General features: G+C 53.0%; 1 protein-coding gene and 1 long non-coding RNA gene across 5 annotated transcripts in view; one reads left to right on the forward strand and one right to left on the reverse strand.

Moving 5' to 3' along the window:
• Positions 1-21358, reverse strand: part of LRFN2 (leucine rich repeat and fibronectin type III domain containing 2) — a 190143-nt gene that overhangs the window by 114476 nt on the left and 54309 nt on the right. Inside the window, exon 1 of one of the 4 annotated variants that reach the window (XR_006597744.1) lies at positions 6156-6315. The exons of 2 other annotated variants lie outside the window; for them this stretch is intronic. The gene's annotated coding sequence lies outside the window, so the exon portion shown is untranslated. One more of the 4 variants, XR_006597742.1, reaches the window with a different exon arrangement.
• On the forward strand, positions 6408-10071 carry LOC109499660. The gene is made up of 3 exons (XR_002742275.2): positions 6408-6661; positions 7633-7774; positions 9544-10071. It is a non-coding gene; the product is annotated as an uncharacterized LOC109499660 (long non-coding RNA).

Here is a 21358-nt window from a genome sequence, read left to right on the forward strand (position 1 = left end):
GATAGAAAGGGACAAGTGAGGAGATGAGGTTCCAAGGGCAGGTGGGCCAGGTACAGGAGTTTGGGCCTTATGCTGAGGTGACAGAGACCCATGGCAGGATTTTAAGTAGTGTGGCAATGAGACGTGGCTTTGGCTTTAAGCCAGAACCCTCTGGTGGCCGCGAAAACGGTTAGCAGGAGGCAGGAAGGCCAGCCAGGAGGAGATGCTGCCACATTGCTGACTGATAGCCATGGTAATGGGATGGAGAAAGGAGTGCAGAGGAAGAGGGGCAGTTTTGGGTACGGGCTAAGGGGGAGGGGCAGGGATCATGCTTTGGTCTCCAGCCTGGGCAACCGGGTGGTTGTGGGAAAATGGGAGGAGGGTCAATTGTGTGGGTGGGGGAGAAGGGAAAACCTGGGATCATGCTCGCACTGGAGGGACCCCCTTTCCTTGCCTCCTCTGCAGGGTTTGGGGCACACCCCACCACCCAGCCTTCTGTCTGAGCCACCCAGAGGCACTTTGGCCTTCCTGTCCTTTCACTCCTCCTAAGAAGGTCCCTCGGTCACGGCTGTTCCTGTACTTTGTGCTGACACAGTGGTGCCGGCAAGGACAGGGGTCTCTGGAGGCTGGGGCAGGGTGGCCGCAGGAGCAGGAGGGGCAGGCAGTGGCCGCAGCTGAGCCTGCCCCCTCTGCCTATCCCTGGCCTGGTGTGACCAGGTCATCCAGGCAGATGCTTGGCCACCAGCTCAGAGCCCCCACTCCATCTCCCTTCCACCCCCCACCCCCAGGATGGAAAATCCTCAGAGGGTCAGGGCTCAGCCACCAGGGACCCAAGCATCCTGCCACATGCATGGAAGCCAACAGAGCCGAGAAGGGAGAAGGAATTAGAGAGGCAGTGAGGAGTGGAGGGCGGCAGGTAGGGGACCCACACCGAGGCTTTCGGAGATGTGGAGCCACTGCCCCTGGAGAGAGACAGAACTGGAGTCAGAGGGGACCTTGGAGCCAGAGGGAGGGGAGAGAGAGAAACAGGGGCAGAGGAAGTGCAAGTGCCCATGGAGGAGAGGGGGAGGGGAAGATTCGCCAAGACAGTGCTGAGACACTCACACCGCCAGGCAGCAGCTGTGACTGGGGGGCCCCTGCTGGGGGTGGAGCTGTTCAGAGGGGCGCAGAGGAGGACATCACCAAGACACCTTTCCCCGAGGGCGCCAGGCCCCCAACCAGGATCTCAGGCACCTGCGGGTGGAGGCTGGGGTGGCCAGAGAGAGGGGGCTGCTTTGACAATTTGAAATAAAATGGGCACAGTGTTCTAATACTAACAGCCTGTTATTAAAATCAAGTGCTATTTTGCAAAATGCATTTGCCAGGGAATCGCTAATTACAGGCAAGGCGCATTTCTGTGTGTTGGTGCCGATTAATCCTGAACGGTTTAAGCAGTCGAATTTTATACATATAATTATCATTCGAGATTCACAAAACAGCAACAAGATGCTCCGGGACTCTGCCCTTGAGGAACGTTGAGGCCGGGGTGTCATGGCAGGGAGGACAGGGTGCATAGAGGTGTCCAGACGGGGAGATTCAACTGTGTGCTGAATCAAGGGCGGGTTCACCTTGACCTGCCTCCTTTCAATTTCTCCCATCAAGGAAGGAACAAAATAAAGACCCTGTTGGAGAGGGAAGGTCACCGCCTGGGGCTGGGGGAACCTGGGACTCAGCTCGCAGGGGGCCACTAGCAAAGCTCCCCCACTTTCCAGACAGAGCCCCACTGGGAGACGAAGGGGGCGTTCCATTCTCCCTGAGCCTAGGTTTTTCATCTGTGAAATGGGCTAGCAGAGGAGTATGTTGAGTATCTTGGGGACGAAGGCCACATCCCCTAAGACCGGAAGGAAAAGAGGGACTCTTCATGGGGTACTGCAGTGCTACTCAGTCAATGGAGGCGCAGGAAAATCAAGGAGCCTCTAGAGCAGATGGGTCCTCCCGGCAGAGGGAGCCGTGGGAGGTGGGGGGTGGGGGCGGTCGCCAGCCTCAAGGCATGCTGGGAGATCCTGCTGGGGAGGAGGCTGAGGTAAGCCCACGGCTACAGAAAGGAACAAGGGAAAACTAAATGGTACCGGAGGGCCACCTGGCCAGTCTGCAAGGAGGGCGCGAGTCGGGCGGGGCCTAGAGGGTGCCCAGGAAGGTGAGTCAGGTGGGCGATGACCAAGGGAATCCGGTGCTCCGAGAGGGAGCAGAGGGAGCCAGAAGGCTGAGTCCAGCCAATTTTGCCAGAAAAGAAGGCCAAAGGCGCCAGCCTGCCACCTGACGCAGAGAGTAGAGGTGTGTGAGCGTGCGCTCCCGTGGGGAGTCAGATGAAACAGGGAGGTCCCGGCTGCACAAAGCCCTGGGAGGCCCACAGCCCCGCCCACCAGCCCTTCCCTCCCGCTGAAGCTGCGGTGACCCACTTCACCACCGGAAGCCGGGGTGCAAGCCAAGCAAGCCTGCCAGCAAGGGAGTCGTGTGAAGGTCATGTGTACCTGCGTCAGAATCCCTGGGCCCCTGGCCTTCACTGCTTTCGAGCTCTTGTGAGTGGGGCCCAGGAATCTTCTGGGCACGACGCTCTGAAAACCACTGGCTTAGAAAGGTGGCAGCATCTATGGGGGAACCCACAGTATTTAAAGGAAACAGAATCTGGGGTGGGAGCCTAGGATGCTTTCCCTGAGCCCTGCCTCCTGTCTGCTTCTCTCGGCTTTGTGCAATGGGCGAGAAGTGTCCAGCATGGGGCCCCACTGAATGTGCGCATAATGGTCTGGAACCGACCAGGGGAGAGCAGGCACAGGACTGGGCTTGCCCTCTGAGCGACATTAAGGAGACCAAGCCCGTCAGAGGGCACTAGGACCCGGCGAGTCTCTGCACGGATAACCTTTTAGGCACATTTTACCACTTTTGTTACCGTGCTACTTACTGCTTCAGAGGCTCCAAGGGCCTTTTGAAGGCCAGGGTGAACAAATGTGGTAAGACCTGTGAATGTAGCCTGGCACACAGTAGGTGCTCAATAAGTGCTCTGTATCTGGGATGTGAACCTCTCCTCATCCTCTCTCTGAATGGCCACTGAGGACTCTGACCCCCAGTTTTGCTTCTTCATGGAGCCCCTCGAGGGCATCGCCCACTGAACTCTCCACCAGTGCGTTTTACAAGGGCTCAGGAGGCACCCTAACCCTGGGCCTCAGCTCAGGTTAGGGAAGGACAATCATACGGAGTCACTGAACTGAGGCCACCTTCCCCGGCCCCCACCGCCTCCCTGTTTTTAGTGCTTTAAGTTACTGAAGGATCTTTGGGTGCTTTATCACCAATAGCCCTCAGGAGGAGTCAGCATAACAAGACTTTCTTTGACCAGAGACACTGAATAATAGTTCAGTCCGTGCAGCACCAACTGGGTGCCAGGCTGGGACCAGGCCCTGGAACGCAGGACCTTGAGAGCTAGGTTCTACCGCCAACCCTGTTTCCTGGAGCCACAGACAATCACATAACTGGGCCAAGCCCCTCTCACAACAGGGCAGGAATGCAAATCCCGTGGCCTTGAAGAAACTCGAATACCTTCTGTTTCCACAGACAGCATGGAAAGGTGAGTTGCCTGGCCCCAGGTCACAGAGCAGGTTAGACACAAACCGGGCCTCCAGGCTGCTCCTTCTCACTGCTACCCTGCTGGGTTTGTGGGATAAAGGCTGTGACGGACCGGAAAAGGGGCTAGGAAGGTCCCAAGTCCTGTGTCGCTTCCCAGAAGTTCTAGGAAAAACACACACTGTTTTCCTCATAATTGTAAGTGATGGGTACAGGAAACCTGAGGATAACGTCCCCATTCACCTGTTTTCTTATCACACAGGAGAGAAAACATTTTTTTAATAAAACCACCTCCAAACCTTGATATCCTAACCTGCCAAAAAACACATGCCGATTTAAATACACAGTGGGGCGCCTGGGTGGCTGTCAGTTAAGCCTCTGACTTCGGCTCAGGTCGTGATCTCGCAGTCCGTGAGTTCTAGCCCCGCGTCAGGCTCTGTGCTGACAGCTCAGAGCCTGGAGCCTGTTTCAGATTCTGTGTCTCCCTCTCTCTGACCCTCCCCTGTTCATGCTCTGTCTCTCTCTGTCTCACAAATAAAGGTTAAAAAAAAATTTAAATACACAGAAAAATCCTACTGGGGTCAACTCAGCCATCGTCCTGCCTCCAACAGGTGTCCCATTACAGGACAGCTGAGCTGGTTGCCTTCTCCAGCCCACTCACTCCTCGGGTGTCTTGGTAACTGGCCTCATGGGTCAGCCTCCTCCCTCTCCCCCGAATGGAACCCCCGGCCTTACCACATGTAACATCCTTGCAGCCCATTGCTCTCTTCGATTGTGAAGGAGGTGAAGTTTGGCCTCTGGTGCGCCCCTTCTGTGCCTTTTCCATCATTCTCGGGGGCCTGACTCTCACCCGGGCAGGGGACCAAGACTCTCTTGCTCACTCTCTCTCCCCAGACCAGCCAGCCTTTAAACTATCTTTTCTTACCTAATGAAATGCCCTTTCTGTCAGTAAGAGTGTGGGGAGTCAGAGCACGGTGGGGGAAATACTGTCAGGGGAGAGGGGCTTCCAGTCACCCTGAAATCGGGCATCGGCAGAGACTTGCCAACAAGCTCAGCCTGAGAATAGCAGTTCATCCTTCTCCTGAACCTCCCCCTCCCCCCAAAGCCCAGGTGCTGCTCCAGGAAATGGAATGAGGAGGCAACGGTTCTAGAAGCTACAGCCTTTGTTCTTCTCTTTCCTGTGAGGAAGAGCCATAATAGCATCACAAAGTACTGCACTTGGGGTAAGGAGAACTGGGTTCTGACACAGTCCTGACACAGTGCCCGCATGGCCGTGTGACCTGAGGCAAGTCACTTCCCCTCTCTGGACTTCAGTTCACCATCCGTAAAATACAGGACTGGTGTAGATGGACTTCCAGATTTCTTCCGGTTCAGGCCACCCAGACTCTGATTCTGTGACAAGGCAAGGGCCCCAGCGAGGCTCCACAGCCCACCTCCGGGACCATGCTGGTGACTGGGAGGGGGAGCTGAAGACAGGAGCGTTGCACAGGCCACCTCTTGCCAGTCTCTGAAAGCACCCAGAGCACAGGGGTGGCCCTGCTGCTGGCTGGCCCCACAAGGCAAATTACAGACTCTCAAGGGTGCCTATGACAAATGACAACTAAGTGGTTTGCTTTCCGTATGCAAATGAGGCCGCCAATTTACATTCATTTGCACCTGATGGGCGTCTGAAATGGATGCATTTGATTTGTGCCTGATCTGTAAATGTCTAATTTATTAATCAATAAAACGTCATGTACAGGCGTGAGGATCCCCAGTTCCAGCCGGCCTCCATATATATGTAAATAATGCCATCTCTCAATCTACTTGTTATGTAAATGTTAATATAAAACTGACAGAAAAATGCATCTGCACAACTTTATGAGCGGAGGGAACTGAGATTTACGCACGCTCACTGGCTTTTCCGGTGACTCCTTCCTCTTTCCACTTTTCCCTTATGCCAGTTGACCCATCTCACCTCCTCCAGGAAGCCCACCTGCTCTCCCAGGCTTCCTACACTGTCAGACCTCCACCCACAAGCCCTTGCTGTTACCTCCTGCACAGTCTTGGTTTTCTCTGGCCCTGGCCCTTTGCCCCCGAGACTGCCCCCTACACTGCACTGTCTCCACCCGTCCTGCCTGCCATCTGTCTCCTCTCCATCTCTGTGTGTTGAAATTTACCCCTCCAAGGACCAGCTAAAAGTCACGATCTTAAACCCACAAGGATACCGAGCATGTAGGCACAGGGCCCCTGCTGGGAAGAGGGAGGGATCGGGGCCCCAGGCCTCAAGATGCTCCTGGTTAAACAACAGCACTGTTTCCATTGCTGGAAGCCAGGCGCTGTTCTGAGCACTGCGTGTAGAACGATCTCTGCATGGAGGATGCCCATGGTGCAGAGGAGGGAAACCGGCCTTCTTCAGAGAGGTCATCTACACGCAGGTGCAACGTGATGGAAAGGGGGCTTGATCCCAGGCAGTGTGGTCCAGGGTTAGTCTCAAAACCACAGTATGGCCGCCTTTTCCCAGGGAGCAGAAAGGGTCATTCCAAGCCATGGAAGCCAAATTAAAACCCTTTTATAGTACTCAAAGGGGCCACAAAACAAACCTTGGCAAAGACAGAATACAACAGCCTTCTCTAGCCTGTTCTCCCAGGAAGGCAGCTTGAGTGGATCTCATAACCAACTTGTCTTTAGCACACTTGTTCCTCACACTGGCTAGGGCTCTCTGCCCTGCTCCTGAGCCCCCAGGGTCCCCCCCCCCATCACAGTGTTTACTTTCCCCCATCTGACCTCTCCTGTCCATTATGAGGTCAAGGCCAGCTCTTCCCGTGTCATCAGCAGCCCCCGGAGCACCCAGCACTCTGAAGACGTGTTGAATGACCGGACCAGAAGATCCCTACCCACTCAAGCTCCTGCTACTCCTCTTCTCCCTGCACACGACCGTGTCCTCAACCCCAGGCTTCAGGAACCACTCAGCCCATGCTTTACAGATGAACAAGAAAGGGACTAACACCCGCCAATGTTTATCCTGCGCTAGGGGGTTGGCACATTGATACCCGGGACGTGAAAGCAGTGTTCCCAGCATCACATACCCAGGAGAGGGTACAGCCAGGTACAAATCTAGGTCTGTCCAGCACCAGGTCCATCTGTAGACAGGATCAGTCAAGGCCTAGGCTGGATGACCTGAAAAGGGCTGAGAAGGACAACCCCCGCCCCCATCTTCCCTAGCCATCATCCTCACTGCCTTATATCCCACCATTAAATATCTGGGACTCCTCTCCCACAGGAATGATCTCTGAGAGCCCACACAGCCCCGAAACAGGAATCAAAGGCAAGAACGCAGTCCAAGTGGTCTGCAGGTTGGCCCAGGTCCCTGTTCTATCAACACCAGCATTGGGTTTTGTGTTGTTGGCAAGGAGGGGCTGCAGGAAGGGGAAGTGAGCGCAGTTCTGATGAAGGCCATATATCTCCATCAAGAGGAAAAAAACCCAAACTTTCATTCAATGTTTTGTCTTCGATGCTCTGTTCCGCTGAGGGCGTAAACTTGGATTTGTCAGCAGAAACTCAGGGAGACAAGGCTGTGACACCAGTGGTGGCTAAGGAAAGGACCCCTGTGTGCAGGACCAGTTATAGCTGGTCTGCAGCACTTTTAGGAATTCCTTTGGAAAATGGGTATTTCACTGGTCCTTAAAAGCAAAATGAAAGTTGACCTCCTCTGTACCAGAAAGCAGTACTCTAGAAGCTGCCTGAAGGAAAGGTCTAGAAGTACAATCAAGCTAAGGCTTACTTTTCCAGCCTCTTGTCCACCAACGCAATATTCCAGAACAGCCCAAGGTATGAATATGGGAGAAAAATGAAAAGAAAGACGCCAACAGCCATTGATGTTTATTCTAAACCAGAAGGATGCAAATTTCATTTTATTTGATTGGCCCGCATCATCTATGAGGTGATATACTGTTATGCACAGGGAGATAAAGAGGCTCAGAGAGGTTAAGAAATTTATCTAAAGCCACACAGCTAGCAAATAGCAAAGTCAGAATTTGAAATCAGATCTTTCTAACCATAAAACTGGACTCTTTCCAGGACCCGAAGCCTCCAGTTACGGAAGGAAAAGGTCTGAGCCACTACAGATGATGTGCCAACCTGAAATAAGAATAGGAAGCTCGATTTCCAGATGATTTAGAAAGAGAACTAATATACACCTGGCTGCAGACACAGTGAATATGTAAGTGATTAAAGAGAAATGTGCCATATTGTACTTGAGAAGAGTTTGAAGATCTTATGCTATAAATTATTCTACCCATTAATGAGTGCTTAATGATGCTATTTTTAAAATAATTAAAACAAAAACACCTTAGGGCATTTGAAACTACATAGTTAGAGTCTAGATTTTGGGCCAGGTCCAGTTTGTAGTTTGGGTCATATAAAGGAGATCGAGGAACCTTCGGCCCACCAGGCATAATGATAATCGTAACTATAATAGCTACCATATGCGGTTAATAACTGCAAGTGTTTTAAACACACGAGCTCATAATCCTATGGAGTGACTGTTATTCCCATCCATGGAGGAGAAAATGGAGTCTCAGAGAGGTGCCTGCCCAGCCCAAGGTCACACAGCTGGTTAGGACGAAAGCTGGGATGGAAATCCAGTCTTCTCTCGTGCCAGATCTCAAGTAACCCCCACATCATATCCTAGCTTTTTAAAGAAATTTTCAAAAAAGAGTTATCTTTTTTTTTTTAATTTTTTTTTCAACGTTTATTCATTTTTGGGACAGAGAGAGACAGAGCATGAACGGGGGAGGGGCAGAGAGAGAGGGAGACACAGAATCGGAAACAGGCTCCAGGCTCTGAGCCATCAGCCCAGAGCCCGACGCGGGACTCGAACTCACGGACCTCGAGATCGTGACCTGGCTGAAGTCGGACGCTTAACCGACTGCGCCACCCAGGCGCCCCAAAAAAGAGTTATCTTAAAGGACACCTTTAATTTCCTATTGCCAACCCTTAAGCTTGAATATGACAAAGATCCCCGGTGGCATCTCCAGCCCCATCTGGCCAAGGTGGAGCCGCCCAGGGGCACCAGGCAGAGCAGGCGAATGCAGGGAGGCATAGAAGCACAGGGACCCCTGACGCGCTGTGGTCATGGGAACCAGCAGGCAGGCGCACCTTTCCCAGCCCTTCAAGGCAGAAGTGAGGAGGAAGCTGGACTAGATGACTCTAAACTTTTTTTTTTTAATGTTTATTTAGCTTTGAGAGAGAGAGGGAGAGAGAGAGGGAACACACGCACGTGTGCTCGGGGGAGGGAGAAGGAAGGGAGGGGGGCAGGGAGGCAGAGGAGGGAGGAGGAGGGGGGCAGAGGGGCAGAGGAAGGGAGGGACAGGCGGACAGAAGTAGGGTGCAGAGGATCCGAGGCAGGCTGTGCACTGACAGCAGAGAGCCCGATGCGGTGCTGGAACCTTCGAACTGTGATATCATGACCTGAGCCGAAGTTGGACACTCAGCTGACTGAGTCACCCAGGCGCCCCTGGGCTGGTTGACTCTGGTGCTCAGATCCTGGGAGACCAGGCTTCTGTCTACCTTGCTTTGTCTGGGAACTCCTCTGGGGGGAAGGAGATGCCTCCCATCTGTACTGCTGCTGCTATACTGGGGGGCCAGTGTGGAACCCCACCAAAGAGGCACAGCTCACTCCAGAGGCTGAGGGCCCTGGGCTCACAGTCTTCCAAGGGGCAGGCAGGGTCTTCTGAGCTGTCCGATCCTCTCTGCAGGAATTCTCCCCTGTGGATCCTCCAGGAAGCCTCCTAAAATGGTTATCCAACCAGTTGCACCCCTACCTCCATTCCCACCACCTCCAGGACATATTCTGGGCTTAGTTCATTTGCGTGTCTGGGGAAGGCACTGCATGGATGGCTCTTGCTCCTCCAGTAAGCAGGGGCTCCCCGTGGGCATACACCTGCTAATTTGTCTTGATTTTCCCTCTCCCCTTTTTCTTTTTTCCAGACCTCAGGGATGTTCTCAGGATGGAAAATAAAAGATGCTGAGGTCACTGCCCTTTCTATCCATTTTAGAAAAAGAAAAAAAGTGTGAACTTAATGATGAAATTATTTGCAGTGCTCTGAAGGGTGGATGGCAGAGCAGAGCAACTCTGAAGGCACTGAAAAGAGGTGGGAAGTCAGTTGGCACTTCAAAGGACCCCAGGACCTTTGCACAACCCTGGACAGAAGAGAATGGAAAGTTCCAATTGTGGCAGAAACAGAAATTCCCACATCAGTGTGAGGTGGGGGCTCAGGGTCAGATTTATGGCAGTGGAAGTAAAATAAAGCATGATATTTATTGCCCCCCTACATTTGTGCGCCCAGCTATCCACATTTTTTTTCCCGGAGTTGGTCAATGTGGGCTTAAGGGAAATGTAACTCATTTTAATATTTGCTTAAACCAAATGGAATATAGAAAGGAAATAAATCTGCTGCCAAGCCATCAAGTTGTACATTTTAAACCCAAAATAAAGGGCCTGATGGATTTACATTATGCATAGTTTCTGCCCCTGCTCTCTGTGTTCACCTTGCTAATGATATTTCATGAAAGGTGGTGGAGAGTTTGAGCTGTCTGGGCTCCACTCCCAGCTCTGCCACTTACTAGCTGAGTGACTCTGGGTCAGGTAGTGAACCTCTCTCTGCTTCAATATCCCCAGCCATAAAATGGGAGTAATAATTGGATGCACCCCACGGGGGAGATGTGACAATTTGATCAGATCACCTATGTGCACGCGTGGCCCGGTGCCTGGCACGCAGTGAGTTTCAATACAGGGTAGCTATTATTATTACTCTAATTCGAAGTATTCTTATTATTTTTATGAACTTCCTAATTTCATGCCACAGATACCCCGAAGAGAAGCATAGATTTTCATTTGCTTACAAATCTTCCCTTGTTTCCCTGGTTAGAAGTTACATATGGTCCCTATGGGTGAATGTGACAGGCCACATACTTGCTGTAACATAAGGAACTGGCAGGCCCAGGGGTAGTCGATACAGAAGGAACTCAAGCAGAGATGGTCTCTCTCTATGGGGTGCCAGCTGCCTGCTCCACCCGGACCCTGGACTCCGGGCCACCTGAACATAAACCCCCAGCCCGTGCAGGGAAGCGTCCCCTTTCTTTACCTGCCCCTGTGGCTTACACAGACAGGTGGAGTCTAACAGGGATGAACGTGAAGTTCTACGTTTGGGGTGCAACAATAAAGTGCACGGGAACAGGACAGGGGAGCCCTGGCTCAGGAGCAGTTCTGGAAATGAAAAAGGGCCCCCGTTAACGTGGGGGCTGAGGGCAGGCAGTGAGGTTTGGAACAGCGGATGGGGACTGGACAGTTAATGTGGTATGAGAGGAAAGTCCTGGAAGAAGGTGGTGGAGATGATGGTCACAATGAGGATGCTTGGCCTCTCTGCAACATGTGACCTTGACATTGACCATGCTCTCCAGGAAACCTCCTCTGAGGTTTTATCCTCTCCTTCTGACCACCCCTCTGCTCGCCCCTGAACCCTGGTGCCCCCAGGACCCCACCCTCTACCGGCTGTTCTATTACTGTCTGTACTCCGCCTGGGGGACCTGCTCACCCGGCCCTAGCCCCAGTGCACACTCCTGGTACCCCATTCACATCTGCTCCTGACTGCCCGCACCACCCCAAACCTAGCCGGACCCCCACCAAATTCCCTTCCGCTTCCTCCCCTGCTGCTACCTCTGAGTTCCCAGCATGGGTTACTGTCACCACTGTTTGCAAGGTTGCTCCAAACCTCACTCCTTTTGGGGAGGTGGGCAGAGAGGGGAAGGTTTGTTAAAATACAAGACACATAGAGGAAAGTCCACATATCACAAGCTCAACAAATTTGCCCAAATAAACACATACAGGGAACCGGCACTCAGATCCAGACACAGAACCACCCCCACCCCCACTAGAGGCCCCTCTTGCCCCTGCCCAGTCCCTCCCACAAGGGTAGCTACTATGTGGACCTCTGATCTGGCATCTGTTTCTGTAATTTACACAAATGGAAGCCCGCAGTCTGTATTCTCTCCTGTCTGGCTTTTTTCCTATGTCAGGAGGCTGCATCCATGAGAGTCTCACGCAGGGTGCGATGCAACTTCAGACTGTCCCTGCTTTGCCGTCCAGTATCCTGCCCGCTGCTGGCGAGCATTTGGGTGCTTTCCACTTGGGGCCATATTGTGAAGACCGGGGGCTGCCAGAGAACATCCAAGAACACATCTTTTGGGCGCATTTCTGCGGCGTGTGCAGTGAGGCAGGAGCTCCCAGGGCCCAGGTGTGGGCAGATAGACGGCTGCAGTCAATTCTGCCGGTGGATTTCTGGGGGTGTGTCCCAGCAAATCCTTCCTCCAGCCACACAGGAGAACTGCAGTCGCCCTTGGAGCTGTGTTTGGCTCCTCCCTCCTCCCTGCTCTCCAAGGAGCATTTACAGTTGTCTTATCTGTGCCTTAGTTTTTTGTTTGTTTGTTCATGAGACTGCTTCCCAGGCACTTCTGGTCCTGCTGGTTCTTCCCCGTGCAGTTGAATTTTAATCCCTCCCCTCCTCCCCAGCCCCACTGTCTGTGCCTTACACCTGCCCTCCTCGTGTCCTGTCGGGGCCATCACCTATCATAAGCTTCCTTAGGAGCCTGTCCCAGCCACCCTCCCCCACTGGATCCTCCACGGCTCAGTAGGATCCTTCACACACACCCATCAGGGTCACTTTCTGCCCCAGAACCCACAGCCTCCACTCCCCAACCCCCGCCCCAGGGGCCTAAAGCCAAGTCACCAAGCCCAAGTCTGGGAACACATTGAGGACAGGGACATGTCTCTCTGAACAGCACCCGAGAGGCTCCTGCCACATATCTGTGCTTATACACCTGGGACGATCCAGTTCACATTCTGGCCCCACCTACCTTTCCGATCGCAGCCCCCGAAGCCCCCTCAGAAGCCCACGCCAGTGGATAGCTGCCCACGGTGCATCTAAGTTGTTGCTCAAGTGTTAGTGTCCACCAGGCATTTGGGAAGTGCCTTCCCCTGTGCCTGAAATTCTTTCCCCACTATGCGACAGTTTTAGGCAGGGGGTCATCCAGTCCTACTTGGGGTCAACAGATCCCAAAGGTGGTGGGATTGGACCCCCGGTTCACGGCAGCTCACCATGTTCACTCAAGAGTGGAATAAGACTGCCTCGTATTCACTCCCAAGCGGCTACGAGGGAGGGACTGGGCCACTGCCAGGCGCAATGATCCTAATATGACTGATTTAGAGTCTCTGCCTGGATCCTGCAGGACAGAAGCTGACACACACCCCCTCAAAACATCCAAGTGGCCACAGGTACATAAAGATGCCTGCCTGCCACCAAAGGGCCAGTTTGGGCTTTTTTCCAAGAGCCCAAGAGGATCCTCACTCTGTTCAGACAGTCTCATAGGCCCTTGGAGACCCGAGTGGTTTCCAAGGGCCAGGAAAGCTGGCCTTCAGCTTTGCCACCAAGCCTTCAGCTCTGTGGAGCCATCAGGCTTATATTCTTATGTTATAGTAAGTATCCAGTGGTCAGAGTTCCTCATGGAAACCATGAACTTCAATGCTATCTTTTGACATTTGGTTGCCATTTATTATGTTATAGGCCTGCCACACAGGCTTTATCTCTTAATGTAAGAACCGTAGGAGATATAAACCGTCATTCTCATTTCATAGATGAACAACAGGCACAGAGAGGTTAAGTTACCCGCCCAAAGGCACACAGCTAGGAAGTGGCACAGCGAGAGATGGAATCCACGTTGTTTGATGCAAAACCTATCCTACTGCCACTGCCTCCGCCCACTCTGCCTACGGAAATCCAGCACCTCCTCCAAGATGCCTCATTATTCCCTACAAAGCAGTTCCGGATTTCCCAGTCAGAATTAATTAATCTCTCCTCCGTGCACTTCATCTGAACTTTTATTATAGTAATTATAGCAGCCTGACTTTTATTATGATCGTTATTTACACGTCTGCCTCTCCAACGGGGCTGGGAGCTCATTAAGGGCGGAACCCTGTCAATTTTGTACCTTGAGCCCCAGGCAGGTGGGTGTTGAGCACAACACAGGTATAGTAATAGCAAGACAACAATGAAGGCCTCCTGTCTTTAGGCTTAGTCCAGTCCTTGGCTTAATTCCCCTGGACTGCAGGTCAAGTACCACAAGATGACAGGCTGCCTAAGGTTGTAAAAATGCAACAGAACGTGTAAAGGTCTTCAGTGGCAGAGACTTGAACTCCCTCAGGCTGAGGACATTCCTCGGCCTAGAGACCATTCACTAGGTTCATCCAGTGGGTCTCCACCTGGTTTTGTTCAGTCTCAATCTCTCAGTCTCTCCCAATCCTCCCCTCCTTCTCCTTCTTGCCTTTTCTCCATCGCCTTGTCCTTTCTTTCTCGTTCCCTTAACTGGACAAAATACAAAATCCAGAACCAAAATACATTTTCTATTACTTGTTGTACCAACTGAATTTTTTTTATCTGTTCCCTGCTCTAAAAAGTATGTGAGTGGGATGTTTTCTACTTTACTGCTCTCTTGCTTGAAACACACACACACACACACACACACACACACACACACATGCACTCAGGGAGAGAGATCAGATTTCCTTAAAGGACTCTCAGATAATCTTTTCTGTCACTTACTATTGATAGAAAAAAATCCCTGGGCTCCCACCCCTCACCCCCACTGAAGCCAGGCCCAGCTCCCTGGCCTCCGGCTGGCCAGCCAGCCCACACCAAAGGCCCAGGAGCAGATCACAGAACACCCCTTCGTGGGACAAAAAATAAAGGCAGACACAGCCTTTAGATGCGGGGACCTGACATCCTGACAGAGCAGGCTTGGCGAACAAACAGTGCATCTGCAAAAAAAAAAAAAAAAAAATGGGTTGCAAAAATCACGAGGATGAAAGGGGGTATCGGAAGCCGGGTGTGGTGCTCAGAGTGGCCTGGATTGAGGAAGGAGAGAAGAAAGGAGAGAGAAGCAAAGGTAGATGCAGGAGTGGCAAGGCAGAATTATACTAATATTACTACATTAATGCGATGAATACCCACATTCACTGGGCACTTAGAATTTGACAGGCGCAGCTTTATGTATGGACTAGCTCATTGAATTCTCCTGTCGTAAGTATTCTTTACAGCTATTATCCCCATGTTCCAGATGAGAAAATGGAGGCACAGAGGGACCAAGGAGCCCCCCCCCCATGGTAACAGAGCTGGTAAATGGTGGGCCAGGCAGTCTGAACTGCACAGCCTGTGCTCAGACCACTTTCCAAAACTTCAAGAGGACTGGGAACCCTGGAGCCCAGTCTTAGCTCTGTTACCTGGTCCCTAGGGCCCCTGGGTAAGTCACGTGAAATGGGCAGGCTCTGAAGCCAACTATGTAACTTCCCCATGCCTCGGTTTCCCCTCCTGGAAAGCGAGCTTCGTAATTACAGATACTTCATAAAGATTTTGTGAGAATTTACTGACAGGGTACATGTAAAGAGCTTAGGACAGTGCCTGGGCTGAGTAAGCGCCTAGGACACATTGAGAATTGCTATTGCTATTGTCTGCACTCCCCTCTGTGGTCACTGTCTTTGGGCCCCTGGACACAGGCTATGGTCCACCATGCTGGGTCAGTCTGAGGAGGGGAAAAGGAAGGGACAATTCTACTCTCAGGCAAGAACAAGATAGATGCTACCCACTGAGTACTTACCAAGAGGGTGCCCTGTACGTGTCTTCTAAAAATCCCTGGGCTAGAGGTACCATCATCCCATTTCACAGATGGGGTATGGGGTACCTGAGGCTTGGGGCGATGAAGCAACTTGCCCAAGGCCCATTATGGAAAACGGCCAGGCTGGGATTTGAACCAAGGTCGGTCTGACTCCAAAGCCCAGGTTTCTTTCTTTCTTTTTTTTTTTAATGTTTATTTATTTTGAGAGAGAGACACACACAGAGCATGAGCAGGGGAGGGGTAGAGAGAGAGGGAGACACAGAATCCGAAGCAGACTCAAGGCTCTGAGCTGCCAGCACAGAGCCCGACGTGGGGCTTGAACTCACGAACCGCGAGATCATGACCTGAGCCCAAGTTGGACGTTCAACCAACTGAGATACCCGGGTGCCCCATCCCAGGTTTCTAGTTACCACTCTGGTCCCTTGGGGAGCCACAGGCCAGGTCTTGGGGCTCAGAGTCTCCCCAGAAAGCAAGATGGGGCCGAAAGAAAGGAGGCTCGGTGCTGTTGCCTTGTTCTGTGGTCATAAACAAACCTCTCGATGTCTCTGAGTCTCGGCCACCTTGCCTGCCTGTCAAATGAGATGATGGAAGCAAATGCCCTTTGGGACGCATTCGAAGCATTTACAACCAGGCTGCATGATTAGTGTCATTATCATTATCATGACTATTATGACTGTCCACCCAGAGTAATAGGCGGGCAGCTGTGTCCTGACTGCTCAGGAACCGCTTAGGGCAGCCTGAAAGCCAGGCTGTGACCTGGACCCAAAGTTCCAAAGAGGAGACAGGGACAGGGCCCCGACCATCCCTGCCACTGCCCTGGAGCCCCGGGAGAACAGGAGCCGCCTGAGGTCAGGAAACATGCCACTGCAGCCCAGGAGATTTGGGCTCTGATGGGCATGGCTCCATTACCCACTTGGACCTGCCCTCTCCCCATCTGGTCACCCCCTTAGCGTGTGTCAGGAGTGTGAGTGTGGCGCCGTCCTCCTGCTCTCCCGCGGACCCACTCTGAGCACAGCACAGCTAGAGGTGCAGACCAGGAGGGGGCGGGGAGGGGAGGTTGCTGATTAGGCATCAGAACTCTGATTATACCCTGCTCATCACTGGACGCGATGTTGCCAGGGAGTGCAGAGAACCCACGTCTGTCGAAGCTTCGTGCACAATGCAGGAGAAAAATAATTCGATTAGGGAAAGAGGACAAGAAAGACAAGGAGAAGGAGGGTGACCTGGTTTTGCAGCTGGCTCAGCGATGTAGAAACAGACGGGTCTGGCCCGAGTAGGGATGGTAGAAATACACTGTGGAGGCCCAGGATGGAGGGGTCAGGTGAGGAGATGGAAAGAAAGGAGTCTGAGGTCAGGAGCCAGCTGCATGTGACCAGTCATGGGCGGCTTCTCTTCAAGCAAGGCAAAGCAGGCAAGAGACCTGGGAAGGCTCACAGGGAGGAGGGGAGGAGCCCGGGCAAGAGTCTAGAGAGTCAGGTCCTTCAAGAACTGCCAGTCTGAGGGAAGAGACGCAGCCCTGCCCTCGAGAGCCTCAGTCTGAGGGAGGAGACACAGCCCTGGTGCCAGGGAGCCCCAGTCTGAGGGGAGACGCAGCCCTGCTCTCGGGAGCCTCAGTCTGAGGGGGGAGACGCAGCCCTGCTCTCGGGAGCCTCAGTCTGAGGGGGGAGACACAGCCCTGTCCTCAGGGAGCCTCAGTCTGAGGGGGAGACAGAGCCCTGTCCTCAGGGAGCCCCAGTCTGAGGAGGGAGAAATAGCCTCTACCTTCATGGAGCCTGTGGTCAGAGAGAAGATTCAGAGTCACTGCCTTCCTCTAAGAGAAATCCAGGAAACCTCCTCTAAGTAACCCAGTTACATACAGGTTAACTGTTCCCCAAGGTCCAAGCGTGACCTTCTGTGTGTCCAGAACTAAACAGAATGAGGACCTGGGAGCAGAAGGATTTTTCCCCAGCTCCAGTAAGTTACGTAAATGAAAGGACAGGCCAAGAGTGAGGAGACTGAGGGCTGGGTCCACAGTGGCAACATGGAAGAACAGGGAGGATGCGGAGGGGCATGGTGTTGGCTGGGAAGCCCCAGGGATATAGGTAAACGCTGGGGAAACTCAAGACCTGTCCCGGGGGGCAGGAGGGTTGGCCTGGCGGAGTTCTGTCCAGATTCCCGTTCCCACCGCAGAGCCAGGAGGCATCCCAGGAGAAATCCCACCAGACAGAGAGCAGCTCGGAGGCCAGGGACCCAGACTGGGTGGAGTCTCTGAGCCTGTGAATCTCACCTCATCCCTAGGCAAAGGGGATAATGGCACAATGACTACTGTTAGTGTAAAGGCATCATTTGTTGAGTACTTATCACGCACCAGGCCCTGGTTCACGGCATTACATGTCCAAACTCAAACCTTACGACACTAGGAGGGAGGTATTATCATTATTCCCATTTCCCAGATGAGGAACCTGAGGCACAGAGTTTAAAACGGGCTACGATGATGAAGCCAGTACATAGCAGGGTTAGGGTCTCTGGACCCATGAGATCTGACATGGTGGTTTTTCAATCTCTGTTTAATGGCTTCCAAGGTTTCGGAGCTCACTACCGTAAAAGACTGCTATTGCTAGAGAACCTTCTAGCATAATCTGAAGCACGCAGGGGAGGCAGATCACCCTAGATATACAAGGTTCATGAGGTAGTAACCAGAACACTGAGAACAGTGTCTGGCACATAGTAGGTCTTTAGGAATATCTATGGAATGAATCCAGTAGGATCCAGTAGAATCATTCCCTGGCCACACATCCCCTCACTCGTGGGCCACAGCCAGAGCACAGCCACAGACTCCACGCACATGTCACAACCGAATGTGGCTTGAAAGAGCCTCAGGAGTGGAAACCCGAACAAGGAAACTCCCAACTCCCAAGGAGCAAGTGCCATGGGCACTGAGGGAGCTGCCAGTGGAGCTGAGAACCTCCTCCTCCAGGAAGCATCTCTGACCACTCCAGCCCCGATTAGACTCACACTGTCTTCACCTCTCCCCTGCTCCTGCGCCATACATGGTGGGGTTGCTTTCTGTCTCTGGGGGTAGTCTGCCTCTCCATTTGACCACAAGCTCCACTGGGGGGCAGAGACCTGGCACCATGGCCCCAAAAAGCCTTGGCCAGACCCCAAAGCCTTGGCCCAGAATTGGGAACAAGGGAGATCTCCTCAGTGTTCAAGATGGATGGACATCAAAAGTCGCGGGGCGGAGGCCAGGGCACCCTACCCACCCCAACCCCTTCCACCCTCCAGCTGCAAATATGAGACCCTAAGACCTCCAAAGATTGATGGGGGCCTGCAGGCCCATGGAGCCCCTTCTATGCTCTATCATCTTCCTTGTGGCTCCAGTGCCACCCTGCTCAGGCTTAAGGGAAATGGATGGAAGAAACCCCAGGAACCGCCCCGCCCCCATACACCCTCTCTATTCCATGGCTTGGGTGCTAAGGGGGAGGGGCTGCCTCTTCCAGTTCTCTTCTTAGCTATTCTGAGAAAGTGAAACTGGAGACACAATTATTCGAGCCTGGGCATTCAATGCTCTGGGGAAGGACAGGAAGTGAAGGGCTACCATCCAGGGGGTGAGGGGAGGAAAAGGGGTTGGTACTGGCAGCCATGATGGATGGGAAGCCCCTGGGAACAGGCTCCCCTACTCCCAGGCCTCCTTCTGCATGGCTCCCAGCCACCTACACCTTCCCTGGGACTCAGTCCAGAGGAGAGAGCGCCCCCACCTGGGCTCAGAGTTCCTACACCCAGTGTGAATGAGGCCAATTAAGTGGAGCGGCTTCAGAAGAGAAGCCCTGGCATCCATAGCCCCCTGTCTCTCCTTCTCTGGCACAATGGTCGCTATATTCTCCCACTGCTTCCCATCCTCACACCCCACTCCCTACAACCCAGTCCTCTCCTCCCCCCATTACAGCTCCCGCTCCTCGCACCCAACCACACCTGTCCCACAGTCCTCCTCCTGACAACCCCCCCCCATACAGTGGTCCCCCATTCTCTGCCTCCCTTCTGTGCCAGACCCAGGACTAGGCTAGCAGGAGGGTGCTCTGTAAGTCATACAAGCTTAGTATTCGATCCTGTCTTTTCTTGTTCAGCATAAGTTTTTGCATTGATTTTTTCCTTTTAGAAATATTGCATTAAAAGATCATCTATCTCAATTACCTGTAGCATCCCCTTAAATTCTGCATCCAAGACAGCTACCCCATCCCACTCCTGCCCTGTGCACACTCCTTGCGGTTGGGAGTTCTCCCTCTCTAGGGACACTGGGCAGCTGACAGTTGCCACCCCCTACCAGCCCCAAACTCCTCCTGTAGAGTGAACCTCCCCTCTCTCCTCTACCCTGCCTGCCCCGGGCCAGATTTCAGGGGACAGAGGCTGATGAATGGCTGTTAGCCACAGATATCTCAAGCCTTCCTAACCAGAACACCGAGACTGCCCTTTCTTTTTGGGGGTCACTGACCCCCATCCTGTCAACACTGCCCCAGAGGTACCATTTTCCCAACTTTAATCATCTTGATGTTTCTCCCCTGACAGCCACTGACGGGGATTCAGTGTGAGCCAATGCTAACTGTTTGGAGAATAGAGCAATAAATAAGGACAAAGAGTTCTCAGTGGTGGGGAAAACAGCCACCCTCAGCAGCCTTGGGAAGCTCCCAGTTTCAGTTCATGCATGTATTCAGTAAACACCCCTCGAGCACCCACTATGTGCCAGGTGTTGTTCTGGGAGCTGGGGAGACAGTGGTGAAAAAAGAAGAATCCCTGCCCTTGGGGTTCAGACGGGGAGGCATAGCCACATAGCACAGATCTCCTTTTCCCCCAGACCTCACCCCTTTGTTAGCTCAGGATTCGGGCCCATGGTGCTGGGGAGCCCAGGATAATTGCCTTTGTGTCTGGAGCACAGAATGAGTGGCGATCTAAACCTCTGTGTCGGGTAGAGAGACTTCAGATGAATGCAGGAAGCCGGGGTCTCAGTCGGGGCGTGGCCCATGCCTTGTTCAGCGTGGGTGCAGTGATTCCTGACTCAGTTTCCCCACTGTGACCAGGAGGGGATCATCCTCACTCCTTCCCTCGCTTCTCCATCACCTGTCTGGGATGCTGGGAGATACCAGGAAAGGGCAGATGCTGGGATGCTTGACACCTGGCAAGTCTCCCTCGATGTGAAAAGATCACCGGGGCCGAGGGCAGGGGTTACGTTCCTGGCACAGGCTGCAGACTGCGGAGTAGAGCAGTTGGGAGAAGAGATGCTGACCTTGACTTGGGTCTCAGTACCAGCTCTACCACTGCCTGGCTGCGTTAGCTTGAGTACTCTGTGCCTCAGTTTCCTCGTTGGGCATGCAGGGAAAATGCTACCCCACACCTAATAGTGTGACTATAAGTAAAACGGTCAGAACAGCCCTGGGCACTTAATAAGTGGATGATTGTGAGCTTGTTGGGTGACCCTGGGTGAGCCCATCCCTCCTCTAGGGATCCAGTGTCCTGTGTATAATGAGCAGGTTGGACGTAGGTTCCCTTTCGGATGCCAAGCTTTTACAAAGCTCTGGAGCCTCTTCCCTTTGCACCCCCAGCACCAGACCCTCAGGATCCGCCTAATCCCTCCCATCAGCACAGAGGCCTGGACCATCTCCCTACCCAGGTGCCTTGGCTGGGGAGGAGGAGACCACTGGAGAGGGTTGAGACTATGTGGTTTTCTTTGTGGATCTGCCGTGATTGGCAGTGTGGGAAAAAGAGGATGTCGCCTCAAGGGGTTGCCAGCTGCCTCTGCTGTGGTATTATTGAGAGCAGAAAACATAATGGCATTTTCATTACGAAAAGGGAAATGCAGAGCGAGGCTGTGCCTTCTGCAGAGCATTATGCTTCTTTCCCTCCTAGTTTGGAGGGCAGCTCGCCCCGGCGGTGGAGGGAACAGGCTGTACTGGGGACACACATATACCACCGCCCCCAGGGGCCCTGGGAGTGCAGCAGTGGTCTGCAGAGCCCAGGGAGGTGAACTTCTCGGTGGTGGAACAGGGCATTGCAAATTAAAGTCCTTCCACGGCTCCCTCTTTGGGCCAAAAGGGGCCTGTCTGAGGGG

The sequence above is a fragment of the Felis catus genome, chromosome B2 (genome assembly GCF_018350175.1).
Source record: "Felis catus isolate Fca126 chromosome B2, F.catus_Fca126_mat1.0, whole genome shotgun sequence".
Lineage (NCBI taxonomy): Eukaryota > Metazoa > Chordata > Mammalia > Carnivora > Felidae > Felis > Felis catus.